The 20,176-nt window shown below is 32.5% G+C and overlaps 1 long non-coding RNA gene across 1 annotated transcript; it reads left to right on the top strand.

The window, feature by feature from the left end:
• The first annotated feature begins 11,726 nt into the window (after positions 1-11,726).
• LOC128205562 (uncharacterized) lies at positions 11,727-13,336 on the top strand. Its single transcript, XR_008256277.1, has 3 exons — positions 11,727-11,811; positions 12,154-12,225; positions 13,245-13,336. It is a non-coding gene; the product is annotated as an uncharacterized LOC128205562 (long non-coding RNA).
• Positions 13,337-20,176: the final 6,840 nt, after the last annotated feature.

The raw sequence follows: 20,176 nt of genomic DNA, 5'->3' as shown, positions 1-20,176 counted from the left end.
AATAACGTTTTCATTTTTACTATTTGCTTTATAGTTTCGAACAAAAAACTTCATCTTATCTTTAAACAAAATACATTAGGTATTCTGAATTGTATTCCTTCGTCTGATGATATAGTCAGGTTCTCTCATCATAGAACTTGGGGTTTACCTATAATTTTATTTTAAGTATTTACTTTATTATTAAGTGTCCTCAAGTAAATGCATACTTTGATAAGATTTAACACATACGTGTATACATTATTCGGGATTGTTGGAACAAGAGTGAGATTGTGAACGCAAACTGGTTTAAGCCCCCAGTAAATTTACTTTTTACTGACCGGTTCAAGGATGTACCTCACAATCCATGACAGACCCCATAGTTTATATAATATAGTGAGTTATTCGTAACATTGAAAAAAAATTTGCATACTGCTGTTTTGATAAAGAGACATTATTCTTAACCCTACAAATATATCCATACAAAGCAATGCCGTTCATATTTTGTTTTCTAGCTATATTTATACTTCACTATGTAAATGTATAAATTATATTCCAAGTGACATGTTGTGTAGTTTCTGTCAAAGACAAAGGTTTCGGCAACAATTTATACACTGGCCATCTTGTTGCCAAGTATTTAAAGAAACATATTGTTACGTAGAAATAAACAGACTATAAAGTAACTGCAAGTATACAAATAGTTTCGCAATTTTAAAAATTAATATCCATGTTTTAGGTCAAACGCCTGCCACATTCTCTAGTATTTAACAAAACATATGGTATTTATTTACAATTTTATATCGCTTACACGTTACATGACTAGTTTTCAAGCTAGTACAAGTGGATTCGATTAACTTTATTTACACACACTCACCTTATTGCTATGAATTTAATGCCAAAATGAATAATGCAAGTTCAGAGCTTATGACATGTATTCCTTGTGCATGCTCGATCACTTCTAATTTGTATTTAAAGCCATCGATAGTGATACTTAATCAAACAATTATGATGATTAAGATTACTCCAGTATAATATTTAATTGCTTTGATTTTTATCATGGTGAAGTTGATATCAGTAATCATCCCACTCCCTATTATCAATAATCACGTCCTGGGCAATCACTCAAAGCTTCAAAGGTGCTCTATCACATATTTCATATCAATGACAAATTATTAAAAACGTTCGTATAAATTCATTTACTGTAATAATTAGTATTTACATATAGAACACAATAGCAGCACTCATTGGAATATTAATCACAGACTACCATGCACTATTTTAATTTGATACATATTGATAAACAGTATTAAGTTTGGATGGATTTCAGAAGAGGGCTAACTTCTGTTTAATTTACTTTTCAACATTTTTTTGTGATGTTTCTATTTGTGTAAGTGGTGTAACTTTTCTCTTTTTTGCGGGGGGGGGGGGATTGTGTTTGTAATGTTAATATGTTTGTTTACATTTACTGTAATAATTAGCATTAACATATAAAAGACAACAGCAACACACTGGTACTTATTGGAATATCATTCGCAGACTCCCAATGCATTTTTTATTTATTTTTCGGGGAGGGGAGTATTGGTGTATGTAATGTTAATATGTGTATTTACATTTACTGTAATAATTAGCATTAACATATAAAATACAACAGCAACACACTGGTACTTATTGGAATATTATTCGCCGACTCCCAATGCATTTTATATTTATTTTGTTCGGGGAGGGGAGTATTGGTGTATGTAATGTTACTATGTTTGTTGCTATAACATATAAAACAAAACAGCAACACATTGATACTTATTGGAATATGATTCGCAGACTCTCCAATGCATTATTTTAAGTTTTTTTATATTTATTTTGTTCGGGGGGCGGGGGTATTTGTGTATGTGATGTTAGTATGTTTGTTTCTATAGATCATTGTATAATAGTTAGGATGGATTTCAGAAGAGGGCTTACTTCTGTTTAATTTACCTTTCAACATTTTTTGTGATGTTTCTATTTGTGTAAGTGGTGTAACTTTTCTCTATTTTGCGGGGGGGGGGGTATGCAATATTAATATGTTTGTTTCTATCGTTCATTGTCGTTTGGGCCCTTGACTTTTGCCCATAAGCACAGTTTCTTTTTGAATTTCCATCGTATTATTGCAGATTTATCATGTTTCTAGTCGTAGACGATGAAACCGGAGAACGTTCATTTAACACTCATTTATTAATTGTTAGGCGTTTATTTCCGGACTTGCTCTTACGTACTTAAAAAACAAATTATAAATATTAAATATAAACTTTGAAGTTAGTTGCCATTGCGAATAATGAATCAGCTGAGCGTATAGTTCGGAAGGAAACGTTGATGATATCACTTAATGAAATATTCAGATATAAATGTAGATTTGTATTTGAATAAAACTGCGACATTAAACAATTATATTAATGGTGACATGTATAGAACAAAAGTCTAACATACATATTAGTTCTAGGAAATGTCTTCTGTAATTTAATAACTTCGCACTTAACACTTATTTAAAGAGATATATTTCAAGGAACGATCAGGTTTTGTAACTTGACAATTGCATCTTGTGAAAACATATAGGATATAGGATAATAGGATATACCAAGCATCATATAAAGTAAACATTGCTTGAGAAAAAGACGCTTGCATAGTGATCGCCAAATACAGTGATATGTTATTGCTTTCTTTTGCTTGTTTTGTTTCTTAGCTTTGTTGTGGGCGCCGATAAGAAAACTGTTCATATGTAACATCAAGTCACTAGGCGTGGAAGTCATCACATAATATAGACAAAAAGAAAATTTATTTAATTGATCAATGAATCAAACAATCAATGAATGAATCAATGAATCAATGAATGAATGAATCAATCAATCAATCAATCAATCAATCAATCAATCAATCAATCAATCAATTAATTAATCAATCAATCAAGCAATTAATACAATAAATAAATATAAAAATAAATAAATAAATAAATAAATAAATAAATAAATAAATAAATAAATAAATAAATAAATAAATAAATAAATAATAAATAAATAAATAAATAAGTTAATTCTTTAATAAATTAGTTAATTAATAAATAACGAATAAAAGAATAAACGAATAAATGAAGAAATAAGTAAATAAATAAGTAAATAAAAACAAATAATAATAATAAACAAAATAAATAAATCAGCCAAATTGCACGCTAAAAACATATACATGTATGTATCACAAAAAGCAGATCGACATTTAAACTTTGAACGTATAATAAACTACTACTATTATATCTGACAGTGGTTTTGTAAGCTTCTATAGGCTGACTAGATAAGACCAAACAACACTTCAGATAATTTGGCGCTTTAAATCGTTTGGAAGTTCAAATTCGGAAAACGGAAAGGTACCTTTTTCAACCGTTCCGTTTTCCAAAATTGAACTTCCAACGCGTTATATGTTCTTCCTCCAAAATTTGTTCCTCTTAATTAAATGGGGCATTGTTCCATTTGTTTGAACAAAAGTTCTCTGATTTATATCAAGACTAATTACGGAAACGACCACTTCTTACCACTTCAAATGTTTATGATTTTGAACCAGGAAAGGTGTGTCATAGTAAAATAAGTCGAGTTTATAGTCTTCCTCGTTAATGTTTATCTTTCATCACTGACCATATTTGATTAACCATTAACAGGTTATTTTAATAAATGTTATATATTATAATTACTAAGCAATTTCCAAAATGTTAGGAATTTCCATCCACCATTTAGTGTTAAATGATCATTTCGAGTGATCTTAAGGTCGTTGAATTGGCGTTCTAGTCCCGTGCGCGTTGACGTTTAATTTGAAAGTGAAAGCGGAGTTAACTTTCAAAACAATGAAACACATCCAATTGTTATGACACTGTTTATAACAGTGAACTATCCTTTTTTAAGTTTTTTTTATTTGACAAATAGCACACAAACATACATACTTTAAATGTATAGAGATGAAATACATCACAATGTGTTCGAGGATTAGAAAACAAGATATAACTTATAGAATTCTGTTCTTCTACTCAGATAAAGTGCATAAGAAAAAACAGACGATACATGACATATGCTACGTTGACAATTAGTATAATTTATAGATTTTTTTCTGCTTAAGATTATCTTAAAATGGTAAAAAATGAAAATGTTGGTCGCACACCGATGAGGGGGTAGACGTGCTGAGCCAGATTCGCCAGAGAGGGTTGGTTGTCAGTTATTGTTTGTTGCTGCGCATTGCTAACCGAATCGCCTTCAAGCAATTATGTACGATTGCACACAAGTGAAAAAAATACTTGTTTTTTTTTCAAATGAAAGAGTATCGTTTCTGTAGAGAAGATTTTGATAAATGCGAACACATGGCATGTTGCTCAAGAAGCGGCGACGAATGTCTTCAAGCAGTGGACCGTACAATAAGATGTGTTCGGCAGTTTCGACGGATCTGCAACGACGGAAAGGGGAATCGATCACTGATCTTCGATTAAGGACATAGTTAAATGAGCTACAGCCAAGAGTTAATCTGGTGTGTAGTAATTGTCCAGTGAGTGATCCAAAGCTAAATATCGGTTTAGCTTTGGACATGTTTGAATTAAGAAATTGCTTAAATGATACCAAAGACGGTAGACTTCTGATGTTGTATGATAGTTTATTCAATTCACGTATAATTGCTGGAAGGAAAGAGTTTTCGTGCAATTGTGGTCTTGCTATTATACACTTTTATTTCACTGATAAATGTATATAAATCAAAAGCGAGCATTTTTTAAACCCGAGTCCATTTCCTTTTTAGGAAAAACAAAACTATTCTCATTGTTTATGGTTTTAGAACGTCCATTGGGTGGGCAAATACAATCCAGTAGCACATCAGACGGAAAATGTAATCATTTCTTCAAACTTCTATCCGGTAAGGCCTCGGGATTTGATGTTTAAAACACGAATTGTATTGACCAACCATAATGATGTGATAACATATCAAAACAAACTTGACCAGGAATAATACCAAAGTATGTTTTTAACTGACAAATAAAGTAGCATTAAACTTTAAACTTAAAAACTTTAAAGCCTAATTATCTTCAGAGTTGCTGCCCTGAGCTGTGAATGTCTGGTTGTTACTGTATTGTGTAAAGTTGTTGTCTTGGTCACTTGAGTAATACGATTAATATATGTTTTATAGATACTAAAATGCTTAATGTCTATACCTAAATATAAATACTTCAACACAACATAAAAAAGAAATATACTCAAAACATTTGGAAATGCAAATACATGCAATAAAATGTGCATATTCGAACACAAATTTCCGTACATATGTATAGTCAGATCATAACATTTGCTACTGATATTATGTCGGTGAAAATCGAGGAAACATTACTAGAAAAAAATGTTTTCTTACTCAGTTTATCAAACCTTCTTTAATGTTTTATCCTTATAATTGAATATTAGAAAGCAATTTATCAACAAGTAAAGTGCTTTATCTTTACGGTGACGTTGAGCCTTTTACTAGGCTGTTCTTGCTTAGCAAGTCAATATCATAACTTGTATAAAACGTCGAGGTTTTCAGGTATTTTAAACATAAAATTAATCACTGCATGTCCAAGTTATAACAAGGTTTTTTCCTGAGAGATAAAGTAAATGTTACAAATGTTTGCGTTTACTTAGTATGATTTATTAAGCGTATGACCTTCATGTACGTTGCTTTCTGCTTCTACGCATATGAAATATCATGCCTTGGTGCATTTTTCTAATTAATACAACTAAATGAAAGGAAATCATTCATATTGCGGTAAGACCCAATAGTATGTCACTTTGAACGTATTGAACCTAAAAGTTTGTTTAAAAACTTCCAAGTTGTTATCGCAGCAGACATTTGTTGGTATGATTTGTAAGCATATCTGAGAGTTAACAATGCACATTAATGGATTAAATATACATGGGTTTTTGTTATATGTATTTCATTTAGTAATTGACAATAAACATGACCTTAAAGCTGACGTGTGTATAATAAAGGAAATAGCCAGACATCAGACGATTGTTTGAAACGAACATTTGTCGATTTACTTGAATCAATGCTGATTATTAGCATTGGAGTCGAGATGAATGTATATGTTGCTTTATATGTATATAAAATATAAAATGAATCGTTGTTACATTCATGTCTGAAAGATCGTTTTGACGGCATTTTCTAGCACACCGGATAGGCATTTCCGGTGAATTCAGCCGTGCTGGAAAACTCCATCTGGCATCCCCCCATGCCAGATGAGTCACGCGCTGTGACGTAATAATTTCAATTTCTTTTATTATACACGTTATGTAATCATAATTATGAAATTTAAATTGATGAGTTCCATTAACATTAACTTTACAAAAATAAACTTTTAAAAACAAAATAACCCCTAAAAGACGTAATGTCGAAGGAACTTATTGACGTATGCAGTGAACACAAATTACTGCGCGTCATGACGTCAGTAAACATCATCGCACGCGCTTTTTGGTGATATGTACAAAAATGCGCCTTTTTAATATATTTTCTTCACAAAATATGTTATTTAATGAATGCTAGAAAAAATATTTATCATGTGTGTCCGTTTCAGCAAGCCTCGTTACCTTGCAACGCAGGTGCCCTCGGGCCGGATTTTTCTATCCGGAACGGAAACACATGACAGATATTGTTAGACTACGCTACGATTTTTAAACCGTCGACATTTTGTGTGAAAATAAAATACATGAAGTGTCAGGTTTTGTGCTCCTGCTTTCATTGTTTAATAACTGATTATACTCTAGACTGCTGTTATTTTACTAACCCAGTAATCTGAAAATGGGTATTCGAGACAGCATCGGGTCGGCAAGAACCAGAACCAAGGTTGGTATATGCTTTGTCCTATATTCACATTTTCAATGGTTTTCAAATTAAATTGGTACTTAATTGACAATTTTACTTTTGTGTATCGATAGTATTTATATCAAACTGCACGACGCTTGTTTGAACAAAATAGAGATGAAGAGTATGAAATGGTTTATAATCATAACAGAAGCACATATTTGCATTGCTTTAGTATACTCTTTCATAATGTATAGTACTAAGGCAGTGTGTCGCCTCCACACCCGCCGTGTTTGAGGCTCTAACTCTTACGTGCAGCCTATATCCGGGATTGTCACCGATACTTACGTCCGGCCACTTTTCGTAAACCGACGTCCCATCGTCCGCCTTGGATCACTTTCTTCCTGATTGTCGACATCATTTGGCTTGCAAGCGTCTTAATAAGCATACGTCCTGGTATATATATATATATATATATATATATATATATATATATATATATATACTGTAGAATGCTTAAATCGATATATGTTTTAATTTTTAATAAGATAATATAGTGAAACTGTGTCGGGTTTTGATGGTACCAGTAACTATCATCTCAACTCTTAATAAAGGTCTACTGATCTGTCAAAATGGTTTTGTAACACGTTTATGGAATAACTTCTGTATGAAAATAATAACAGCGGAAAGGCGATCGTTCAAAGGAATGATATCCATAGAAACACAAATATAACAGTCTCTGTTTCTTGAGACTTAAATGGTAGTTACATTTAAATAATTTGATTATACATATTATTTATTGATCCAGAAAAAAAATCTACAGTGTGAACAAATATGTTTTATCAGATTTTTAGTACTGTCTCCCGGCCAATGTCTGGTTAGCGCAGTGGTAAGCGCACTCACTTCTCACCAAGGCGACCCGAGTTCGATTCCCGGGCTTGGCGCATGTGCGTTTGTTTATTAGTCATCAAGCCGGACAAGTGGGTTTTCGCCGGTTGCTCTGGTTCACCCCCACCACAAGACCATACGCTCGCGAAACAGTGTGCCAATGAGAGAGACTTAGTAGAAGGTATCAAAACTTTCTTCACAATCGTTATAAAAAAATAATGTTTAAACTATATCACAATATATGCTTATAATTGTTTAGACGAATGTTTAAAACCCCGCAGAAAAGGATAAATGTGATATAAGTCAAGGCAATCATTGTCCACACTGAAAATAGAGTAAAGAGTATAAAGTAACAGTTTTTCTCAACTTATAAACGTGTTTTATATGACCTATCAAATAGACAGATTTTCATTGGTTATGAGTACGGTTGTCGACGCCAAATGTATCGCATATATCGTTGGTTTTGATATTTCCCTGTATACATCCAGGGTCAATAAGTAGCAAGTACGTGATAACTGTAGCTACTGTACAAACAATCGTTAGCTCGGACAAGCTTGGAAAAATCTAGTAATGTTAACTTTTTCCGGTGTTACGTTGAAAATATTTTTACGTCTTTTATAGAAAACAATTATAAGCGCATTATACTACATTATGTCAATGTCTTCATATCATATTTTTCTGTTGCACATCACGTTTCAGGCGTATTTGAGAACTAATCGAGATTGTGCGTTACAGGAAAATCGATTGCCAAGGTTTGATTATGTTTCGCACATAAGTATTACTTCAATACACAAAAGGTATTCCAAGGTAAAAAATCAAATTATAAAATAAAAACGCAGGACAAGTTGTGTGAAAAATGTGTGTGAACATTAGCAGTATATAATCTGAAATGTACAAGTTAGTGTAGGCAGATATTAATTAAAAGACATTTATGTCAACCGTATTAATAATGAAAATACTATAAATCTAAATACTAGAGCAATGCAGTGCCTTCGTATCAACATACAGCTATATCGTTAGCCTCATTATCACCAGCCACAATGATCGCACTTTCCATGATACCTCGTTTGATTAACAGGAAAATGTGTTTATAACGTACGTTCACGCACTTATCAAAAGGTATCATATATTCGAAAATAGATACACATTCAACCAACCGTTTACTTTTTTGTCGAATCGTATTTAACAATGTCGTTCAATTAACTTGTTTGATCAAACAACAAAATTATAAATTGATAAAGATAAGACCTTGCCATCATTGAACTTCAATTTAATTCCATTAAGAGGGCACATTTTCTTATGTATTTGCCAGTTTTTATATTTTCTTAATTTCACCATGGAACAAGTGTTAGATAAGAGTGCGCCTTTTGAAGCGCTGTTCTGAATGTTTGACTTGACTAAGATAAATCGAGGTTTATAGGTTGTACGTACTCGTAGTTAGGTCAATAAAATAAGGTTGACAGTATCGGTGTCTTCCATAACGATGAAATGTTTGGGAAAGGCAAATTGTCCTTATCTCGAAGTTCGTTTATGTTATATGACCATAACAACTTTTATTTAAGAACTATATAGAAGTTTTATTTTTAAAAGCCCCACAATAATAAATACCGTTTAACTTTGGCATTATGATCAAAACAACTTTTCTACACTAGTAATAAAGTTTCAAATTCGTTCTAGTACAACATTGTTCCTTTGTTGATTGGAACTAATGCTTCCTAGGATACCTAGATGAAACGACTCCCAGATTTTTATAGATACAACGACATGCCCAGAAGTCAAATATCAATTGAGCTTGTTTACAACGCATAATGATCAAAGCCCTGCAGTTACTCAACGGGAGACACACACAGCATTACAAGGAAACATGTGATCAATAAATGTTGACGTTATCGACTTGGAAAGGGCAGTTATGAATTGATTGGAGTTAAACCGGGCTACAAGATCACAACGGTCAAATAAGTTATCCAGTACACATAACATAAGTTGCAACATTTGAAGGCCTAAATGAAAATACCATACATTACACTTTAAGGTTACTCGCTACTCAGAAATTTGACTGTGTAAGATATGTTGAAAAAAAATTGTTCATTAAAAACAGTTTTAAAGTATGATTTTATAGAAATTATTAAAACAAAGCTTGTGTTTAAGATTGTCGTGCTTTTTGGGGTGAGAATAAGAAAACAGTTTAATATCAATTGCATTAATAATCTATGGAATTCAATGAAAACATTTATGATCAGTAAATTATTTTACCAAGAACAATGAATCCAAAATCATACAAGGAAGGTTCTATTTCTGTATATTTTGCTTTCAAACATACTGAAAACGGAAACTTATTTTCATCGAATATCGTTTGTTTCCACCATGTTTCTATAACTTTAACATCTGCATTATTGTTTGACTGTTATCTTGAATTTTGAATCAAATATTAGGTCAGTGTTTGATATAGTGATGGTTTGTTCAGGCGGGAAGTTAATTTTGGATATGAAGGACTTGTCTTTCATGATTTTGAACACTAGAAAAAAATGAAATATGAGACATTTAATGATTTAACATTAATATTTACACTAACATGCATTTATACACATGACTGTTATATTAAGTACAGATTAAGAAAACTCTTAACTGATTATGAGTGAGCAGAGCGATTTTAGCGAGATTACTGTTACCTTAACTAAAATATATTTATTTAATACGTATATATTCAATTACTAAGAATGTATGCTACATTTTGATTGACCTACACATTCGGCGAACCCTCCCGATCATGCTGCATTCATGTATAAAGCGTTTTATGTTTGAATATAGGCGCCTGTTTAGTTATGTTCCCTTGCAAATATAGTTAACAATACCAACCAGAAAGTTAAATTGTCTTATTTATAAAACAGTTAAGAAGTGGTTCCTTCCACATCCTTGCGTCGGATGTCATAAGTCTGTAGTGAGTTGCATTTAATACAATGTCCATGCAATATTTGCTTTACACAAAAGTTTAAAAAAAGCTCAGGAATATTTTTTTGTTGGTTTAGAATCATTACTGTTATAATAAACTAAAATACGAAATATGCTCCTGATATTTAAGAACGCGGACTACACATTAAGGCTTCAAAGTTGTGTTTGCCTAGAAATACTGACAACATTTATCGATTCTCTTTCAAATTGAGGAATACTATCTATTATATAGATATTAAATACTTTTTAGGTCATAAACAAGAATAAACGTTGTAATTACACACATCCCCCGGTAAACAAATATTACAATATCATCTTGAGAACAGAAAAAATAAAAAGCTGAACTTCACCTTTCCTTATATAACAAACGAGCTTTTTTGGCCTTGAAAGATCATTTTTAATTTCAGGTCCGAATTTAGTTTATATAAAGAACAAAAACACACAAAACATAACCTTTTTCTACGATAATTTTTCGGGTATTAAGTCAACATTTTAGTAATCTGCAAGCAATACCCTTTCAATATTTAATGGGTCCTCAGGCATCAACATTAATACCAATGGTCAGATAAAATGACATCGGATACCTTAATGGAGTTGTAAATGGAACATCAAGACAGGGTCGATAGGGAGCGCTCCGTAATCAAGAGGTCAGACATAAACGTTCTGCCTTATCTGTCCTACATCAGTCTGGATTTTAATTTAGACAAGGTAAGATGTGTAATTTTGGCATTCCTTTTCCATTACAACGCAAATATTCTTAGACCCTGTGTATTTCGTCAATCGTATGTTTAGTGTTTTATATTACTATATGCATCAATATTTTATCCAGATGCCAGTGAGGGATATCCTTCTCATCACATTGTTGACTATAATTCAATCAGGTATCATGACTTACGTGTTATGCTAGACTGAACGCGTACAATGGTTATATAAGGAAAACTATAAAAAATAAAGCACTACGAAAATTAAAGTTAATTTCGTTTTTCTTTCCGGGTATGAATATATCCTCTCATTTGTATTAAATTTCCTCAACATGAATTCTGTGTTACGGTTTAGTACCATCATATACTGTTCATAAGTTTGTTTTTTCAAGGGTTTGCATTGGTGTGTCTCCAATGTAGCGGTATATCTCAACCCCGACATTGTAGACTCGTTTCAACATGTGATCCAGGCGAGGTAAATTATTTTTTTCTTTGAAAAAATATGAAGGAAATAACTTGAATCTTTAACTTCGTTTGAAAATACTTCAAAACGTATCTGACCCAATATCGGTTAAACATTTTTTTCATTAAATTTATTGACAACCGAAGGCAGATACTTCACTTGCTATTCCTGATTATGTCCATGAGTCCAAATCCCAATATCACAATCTGTACACTCACAAAGGATACATTGTGTTTGATTGTATTCAAGTAGGCTGAAGATTCAACCTAACAGCAATTGCAAAATCGACCAACGCAATATAGTATTGATGATAATTATGGATATTTGTATTAACATTTAGTTTATATGTTTTAGGTTTGCGCTGTTGAAAAATTAACCACCCTAGAGGGACAAAATCTATACAATGTAGGATGTGTGTCCGAACAGGTACCTTAACATGATTCCGAAATATATCATTTTCATCAGATCCTTATTTGTATATATTTAAATCAATATGTCCAAGTTATTTATGTTTAATAATTCACTAAAATTAATTGTGAACTTCTTGGCGTGTTATATTTATAAATACAATCACAATTTAATATAAGTGTACTAGTTCTTCTGGTGCATGTGTTTTTGAACGTTCTGTGTCTCTCGTTCAGTGTACCTTTGGTTCCAGCATTGTGCCTCTTAATAGAGGTTTTACTTGTGTATATGATCCTACTTCTGTAGCTTTCATCGTATTATTTAAGTATACAGCATGTCTTAAAATGTAATGTAAGCAGTCAGCTCCATCAGCACATCAACATATCTAAAAAATAAACAATTTGTAAGTACGACCAAAGTACGTTTTGAATAAGAATATACTAATGGATCATACCATTTCAATGAAACAATTGAATAAACGCATGATTAAAATGTAGACGCCATACAGGTTACATGTATTAAAGCTTTATTTCATACCTGTTAAATATCCGTCCAAAGTTTGCCTGATTCAAACATAAAACATGGAAATCGGTTTCAAAATCCATATTAAACAGTAGGCTGATGCGCAAGCGCCAATCTACTATCACAATACCACCCAAAATTAATAGGATGCTTGTAGTGGTTTAAATGCTTTTGAAAAGACATTTGTGCAATGCTATTGTTCTAAGGTATAAAATAACTGGACATCTATGTATTTTGTTTGATTGTATCACATCTGGTTGCTTTGGTAAAGATACATCGCACTCGATCTTTGGTTTCGTTCGTTTTGGACATTAGTCAAGTAACTCGAAGTGATACAACATCACAGACCATATATTCACTATATATTGCTATAAACAGACTCTCTGTTATAGATAGTAATCGGTTGACTTTTGATCCACTATACTGTCCTGCTAAAACATACACGATAACTTTAGAGATGGTTACGGATTTCTACCATTTCGCCATAACACTGTTAACTATGTCCCTATCGTCAACAGCGATGCCAGGCAAACAACACAAACACCGTCGACAGCTGTCTGTCATGTTGTCAGTCGGACCTATGTAATGCAGAGGGCTGTGGAGAACCAGGTATGATACACGTTCACACGTTTAAATTTGATGATTTATCTGAATATATTGCATGTATTTATTTCACATAAGATCATAATGTGGGTATATATATATTGCAAGTCATATAACTGATATTATCATAATCAGTCTCACAGGGATGACGGTTTGCATGGTGTTGTTTTGAATGTAGCATAAAGTTTTAAACAGATGCATGCTCACAGCAGGTAAACCATTCGTGCACTATATCATTTATATATAACATGCTAGGTTATCCAGTAAACATGGGTCCAATATGCTACAACTGCCCATTCCATACAAACCCAGACTCCTGCAGGGCTATAGATTTCTGTGAACCACAAATGGTATTTGTATGCGTCAAACTTTATAATATTCACACTTACGTTAATAGAAAGGTTACGAGACTTTCGTGCACGGGTATGCTGAGCCAATTTTGAAAATGCTCATACGTTCCCACTTGTACTTTGAAGATCATTAGTATGTGCCCAGGACCCTTATTCATTAATATCTTGAGTCTCAGTCTCAGGGAAAATATTATGTTGTGTAAATCCTATTACAGAAGCAAAAAAGATCAAAACTGCTATATTGTTTTAACAAATAATCGGTTCTTCAATCGAAACCCGTCTGTTGTCAACAAATGCTGTATAATCAATAATCTTTTAAGAATTCAGTAACTTTAGCTTGACTCTCATACTAAGACTTTGACTACAAACGTTACATAGATACGTTCTTATAGTATTTTGCAACCTCTCGCAGTAACACCTTTTGCACATCTCATTACACGATACAACGAGCAGGACATATTACTATCCATATTATCAAATTCAGGTCTGCAAATACGATTTCTGGCGAGAGTTTGGAGACCTTGTTTATTCTGGCCATTGCGTTGATAAACATGTGAGTAGTTTATGTCATAGAAGTAACTATAATTTATTGCATTCATTTAGCGTCAAAACTGATAGTTGTAATGTATCTTGAATGGTGTATATTATTTATTTTTGGTACAAAACGCTCACGGTCATTAAATAATATTACGAATATTTAAGCATTAAATATCATTATGTTCTTTTGTTACAACCAAATTGCATAGAAAACAATCTGCATATGTAGATAGGCAACTTTCTTATGATCTTTCACAATGGAGTTCAGTTCCCAAGGTAATGGACTCGCGAATAAATCATACCAGCTTATTCTTGTCCTTACACTAAGCTATAATGATTAAGCATCAACTACGCAAGCTAAAGTAATCCCCTACGACTGAAATTACGGTTTTGAAGTCTTGGAATCTTAAACACATAAAGCATAAATACAATTACTCGACCAAACGATCGAATATTACAAAACATTGTACACAAACACCGACCGCACATTTTAGTTTACTTTCAGTTGCATGGCAAACTTTCAAAGGTTCGTTCATATATAGTAATTATATTTACATATTTGTAAAAAGAATGCAAGTCTAAGAGTTTAATCCAACAAAGACTTGAGATTGTGCTTAATAAACAACGCGTCAGTTGTGTAAAGTGCACTGTATTGAAGTTTACAATCATGTAGTACATTGTAACCTTTATGTTTGATAGCAAAACGTATACAAAAATTATGTTTTCTTTAAATACGTTAAAATTTCAATTTCTTTGATATTGTTTCAATTTAGATAATTGAAAATATTTCTAGACTTCAAACAATTACAAATATTGTTTGTTTGTGTGATTCTTTGGATCCTCCAACGGTACTAATGACAAACGACATTATTTATGATAAAGCTTTTGCACTGAAGATAAGAATAGGAAACACAGCTATATAAATTTGATGCGTTAAGTGTTGACATCTAGGCCTTTGCTAGGGTCCTGTCCTTGCAATAGAACATAAACATCGTCATAAATGTGTTATTCTTTTGAATAAGAATATTTATTTATTTTTACATTTCTCTTTCACTGATCATGTTTACTAGATTTGCACTCACGACACATTGGACGCTAGTACGTTGGTTGGACGGGCTTTAGATCAAGAACGTTCGCTTAACCAACACGTCTGTCATGGATGCTGTGATACAAATCTCTGCAACAAACAGTGTGATGCCATCTTGTCACAAGGTATACATGTTTGCCTTATCAACCTCTTGTTTGCTTTCGCAAACGTTAAATCTTGCTTTAAGATACATATTTCGTCATATTCGTTATATGGAAGATAGGTCTATTGACGACATACTATAAAATTATCAAATATGTATGTTCGTATAGTAGTTAACTAATCAATTTTCATTTGAAGTGTTGCTTTCGAACCTATGACCATTGGCATTGCCAAGTTGCACATACTGCAACTGTTCATTGAGCGGATGTAACCTATTGCGTGAGGGTTGGTAATAATTAGTTTACTTTAGTGCTTAGCCAAATAAATAATACTATTTGCAGCTTGCTGGTAGAGTCAGTTATTACACATAATAATAATACCACATATATTTCATAATTGGTTCAAGCTTTCCAAAAGAAATTCTTTTTCCAGATATTTGTAAAGATCGTCCGTGTACACATGGTACCTGCGTAGCTGAACGTAACGGCAACTTTAGCTGTTCATGTAATCACGGATATATGGGACCTACTTGCGACATTATCGGTAATTATTCATATTATTAATGATAGACCATCGTCTTATAAACATATATGGTGGACTAAAATAACAAAAGGACAGTTCGTTGAGGTACACTCGTTGGTTTTAAGGGTACATTTTCGACACGCATATTTTTTCACAGTTTAACTTGACCTGATGTTGCTAAACACTATATATACATCTTCATATCACCCGTATTAATATAATTATACATTGGCAGTTTGTAATTTGTTTTAAAGGCTCGCAATAAAGGTTTATGCACAAATATATTAGCGATATTTTGGCGTGTTTTAACTTTGGAATTTGTGGTCATGTAGCTATGAATTAAGAGAAAAACATATAATAGCAAATATTGTTTAATCTCTTCACAAATCATATGCTTCTTATTGTTATTATCATTTAAGACCTTATTCACGTGATTCTGTAGATATAAGTTACCTTCTTATTTTATTTTTTTTAAACTGATTCACTAGTCGCAATTGTCAGGTGTAGGTTGAAAAAAAGATTTTTTTCGTTCTGCTTTCAGACTTTTGTTCTTCAAATCCCTGTGTACACGGTTCTTGTCAGCAGACGACGGATGGATATACCTGCCAGTGTCACACAGGCTACAAAGGAAGGAAATGCAATGAAACAGGTACACTGACTTTTTGTTCACCACTTTGTTAGCATGTAACTTAGTTAAGGGGCCAATTGTTAAGATCTGTACTTTAGTTCATAACGTTGTTAACGGCATCGTTGTTAACTTTAAAAGATGAATCATTTTGTATGTGTTGATAATTTTAGTTAAAACAAGAATTGTTGAATCAGTTGTCTCAATATTTGTGAAAAGTACTACAGATGTGTGTCGTTGAACACTTTAGATGTATTTGAAAGTTAACAACGATGAAGTTAACTTGAACGCTTATCTAAACAATCGGCCCATGTTGTTTATTTTGACACAAAAAAAACAAATGCATACTATTTAAAAGGACAATTATAGAAGACAAATGATTATTCATGAGAGTAACATTTTTGTTTGTCAAAAGTTTATTAGTCGTCGTGGGTATTTATGGCTTGCATTTCTGTCAAATAACAGTTCCAATCAAATATAAACTTCTCTTTGCATACCCCACATCGAGAATAAAGTTCATGCTTTTGTTACATTTATGTTAGCTTTATAATGAATTAAAACGTATTTATTGTTAAAAATATTCGCCAAAATCCGTTGGTTTAAGACGATTAAAATACTACCGTACTGCCATTCTTATTTTAAAATGTGTACATGTACAATTACTTTTATAAAGAGTATGCTAAAGATACCCTTATACATAATTATTTACAAATTAAAAAAAAAGACTTCGGACAAAAGGCAAATTGCCAGAACGCTATAACTTTAATCAGAGCAATGTTCAATGTTTGATAAACGACATGAATGTTTCTTTACAGATTTGTGTGAACACGATCCTTGTAGTGAAAACGGAACATGTATTTCGTTCGGGGGAGGCTTTACATGTGTGTGTAAAAATGGTACATACGGATCACGCTGTGAACTGACAGGTATGATTAATTCAAATTAAACTGCCGACCTTCTGTAGGAATACGAAACTGCGTTGTTTTCCATCGCATTGATCATATTGTGGTACTTTCGTTGACAGATCATTGTTCCTCCAATCCATGTGTACACGGTGAATGCTTCTCAAGTAGGAACAATTACACGTGCCATTGTACGCAGGGGTACCAAGGAAGGAACTGCAATTTAGGTAAATTTACTAGGCAAATGTATCTCACTTTTATGAATGACCAAATTCATATCAACAAACAAATACCTGTTTTATTTCAGAGTGAAAACATAATTCAGTTTGTCATAATAAAACTCGAATAAATATTTGTTAAAGTATATGGGAAATATATGATACGGTTTTATCAAAACGGTATAATACTCAAAGGATATCTTTCAAACAGTCCATTGAGTTTATTTAATGATCTCTTTCATTACAATCATCGGTTGTTATCATACTTATCTCGGCCCAATGCGAGTCGGAATAAATACAAAGTAAACGGCCGATCATCTGTTTACGTATGAAACTGCATTGTTTTTCATCGCGTCTATCATATTGCGGGATTGTCGTTGACAGATCATTGTTTCTCCAATCCATGTGTACACGGAGAATGCTTCTCAAGTAGGAACAATTACACGTGCCATTGTACGCAGGGGTACCATGGAAGGAACTGCAATTTAGGTAAATTTGCTAAGCTTGTGTAACTCATTTTCATAAATGAACAAAATCATATCAACATATATATACTGATTAAATTTCAGAATGAAAACATAATTTATTTTGTCATAATAAAACTCGAATAATTAGTTGTTATAGTATGTGTAAAATATATATACATGTTTAATGAAACAGTTAAATACTCAATGATTATCTTTCAAATAACAAATTAAGTTTATTAAACGATCCCTTCTATTACAAACATCTGTTATAATCATATCATAGGTACAAAACACTTAACGTATTGATTTCAGAAAATTGTGAAAATAGCCCTTGTGATTATGGAAGCTGTGTTGCAAATGTCAGCGGGTTTACGTGTATTTGCCAAGCGGGTTATGGTGGGGCTACTTGTAGCGAAGGTAACATTAATTAACAATAACAGTTTGGGTTCTTAACATTTTACTATATTTTATGATAAAAGTAAAACGGCGTTTGTCACATTACTGTCTTAAATATGATAAGTATTGGTTATTTTACATTGTTCTTCAACACACGGAGATATATTTACAAGAAAGATGTAGGTATTGATAATCAGCGATATATTGGAACATTATAATTAGAATCGGCCCTATACATGTTCATAATTTACAAGGGTCTATAGATATTTTATTTCTAGATTGTAAGAAAAGTAAATACTCAATCACACATTTCTTTCAATTTTCCTTAATTTATGTTGTAAAGTTTCCGTTTTGATGTCCGTGAATAGTTACACAATCTATATATAGCACGTTTTTAGAAATACAATCGACTGGTAGTAACGATGACCTCTATTAATGGTCAAACGCAGTGGTTATTTCCCTTTGTCAAGGGAAAGCACTGCGCAGTTTAAACGAAAACAAAGACAGGATACGAGTCAAGGTTTACCGCATTGCTAGGATTATTGAAATAGCCTATTAATTTCAGGCTGCCATAATACAGCACCGTAAGACATGTTCTCCACATATTTCTGTAAATTGTTTTTCATATATTTACTGCGAAATGACTGATAGGCCGCCATTCATATGGTGGGGGATACATAGTTTGTGTTTCTAATAGAATATCGCTCTCTCGGTTAAATCAGTATTACATAAATTAATATCATCCCTGCTTATTCCAATCACTTTATAGAATGTAAAACCTTATGTTCAGACTCATTCGAATTATGAAAAGTATAAAATTTATGTTCACGCTAAAACCTATTCAACTGCACCTTTGATTTCTTGCATTAATATTCGTCTTTTTGTTTGTTTAGGATTTTTTTTACTAATTGTCATCAAATGACAAAACTTAGTGCATTGATATGTGTATAGGTGCGTTTGGTCTAGAATGATCCAATGCCCATCAAAATTATTTTACCCATCAGTTAACTAGAAAAAGTGCCATTTTTGCCGTATTGTTTTTTGCGACCTTTATGGAAATTGAAAGTAAATTATAGACAATATGACCGACAACTTCCGAACAAGACAAAATTATTTTTTCTGTCTCTTTAAGTAAATGCAACCGACTGCCTTGATATTTATCGCCAAGATCAGTCGGCAGCCGACGGTGTTTACAGTATTCGTCTCTGGAAAAGCCACACAGTTATTCAAGTATTGTGTGTCATGTCATCTGACGGGGCTGGATGGACAGTGAGTATTTTTATACAGTTCAGGTCACAGTATTTTAGTTTATGTTAATCGCCAATCCTATTTTTCAAACCAAGATGCATAATTAAATAGTACAATGTATGTAAATAGCATCTCAAGTTATCTGGGACCATATTCTCTTATGTCTTGATTTGTATTTGAGACAAGTATTTTGAAATTAAACAAAACATTAATATAATTTATGTTGACGAGAACATCACTGTTTGCTGTATAGAATATATATCTCAAACTCAGATTCAATAAGTTATTGAATACTGGCCCAGAGTCTGAGTTGGAGGCTCAAGACTCAAATCTAGAAATCCTAATATCCCTGTAAAGTTAATATTCTGTATAGTTTTTACTTATGATTAAACT

Source organism: Mya arenaria, chromosome 10, assembly GCF_026914265.1.
Source record: "Mya arenaria isolate MELC-2E11 chromosome 10, ASM2691426v1".
Classification (NCBI taxonomy): domain Eukaryota; kingdom Metazoa; phylum Mollusca; class Bivalvia; order Myida; family Myidae; genus Mya; species Mya arenaria.
The sequence above is the reverse complement of the archived record's forward strand: the minus strand, read 5'-3'. Positions and strand labels throughout refer to the sequence as shown.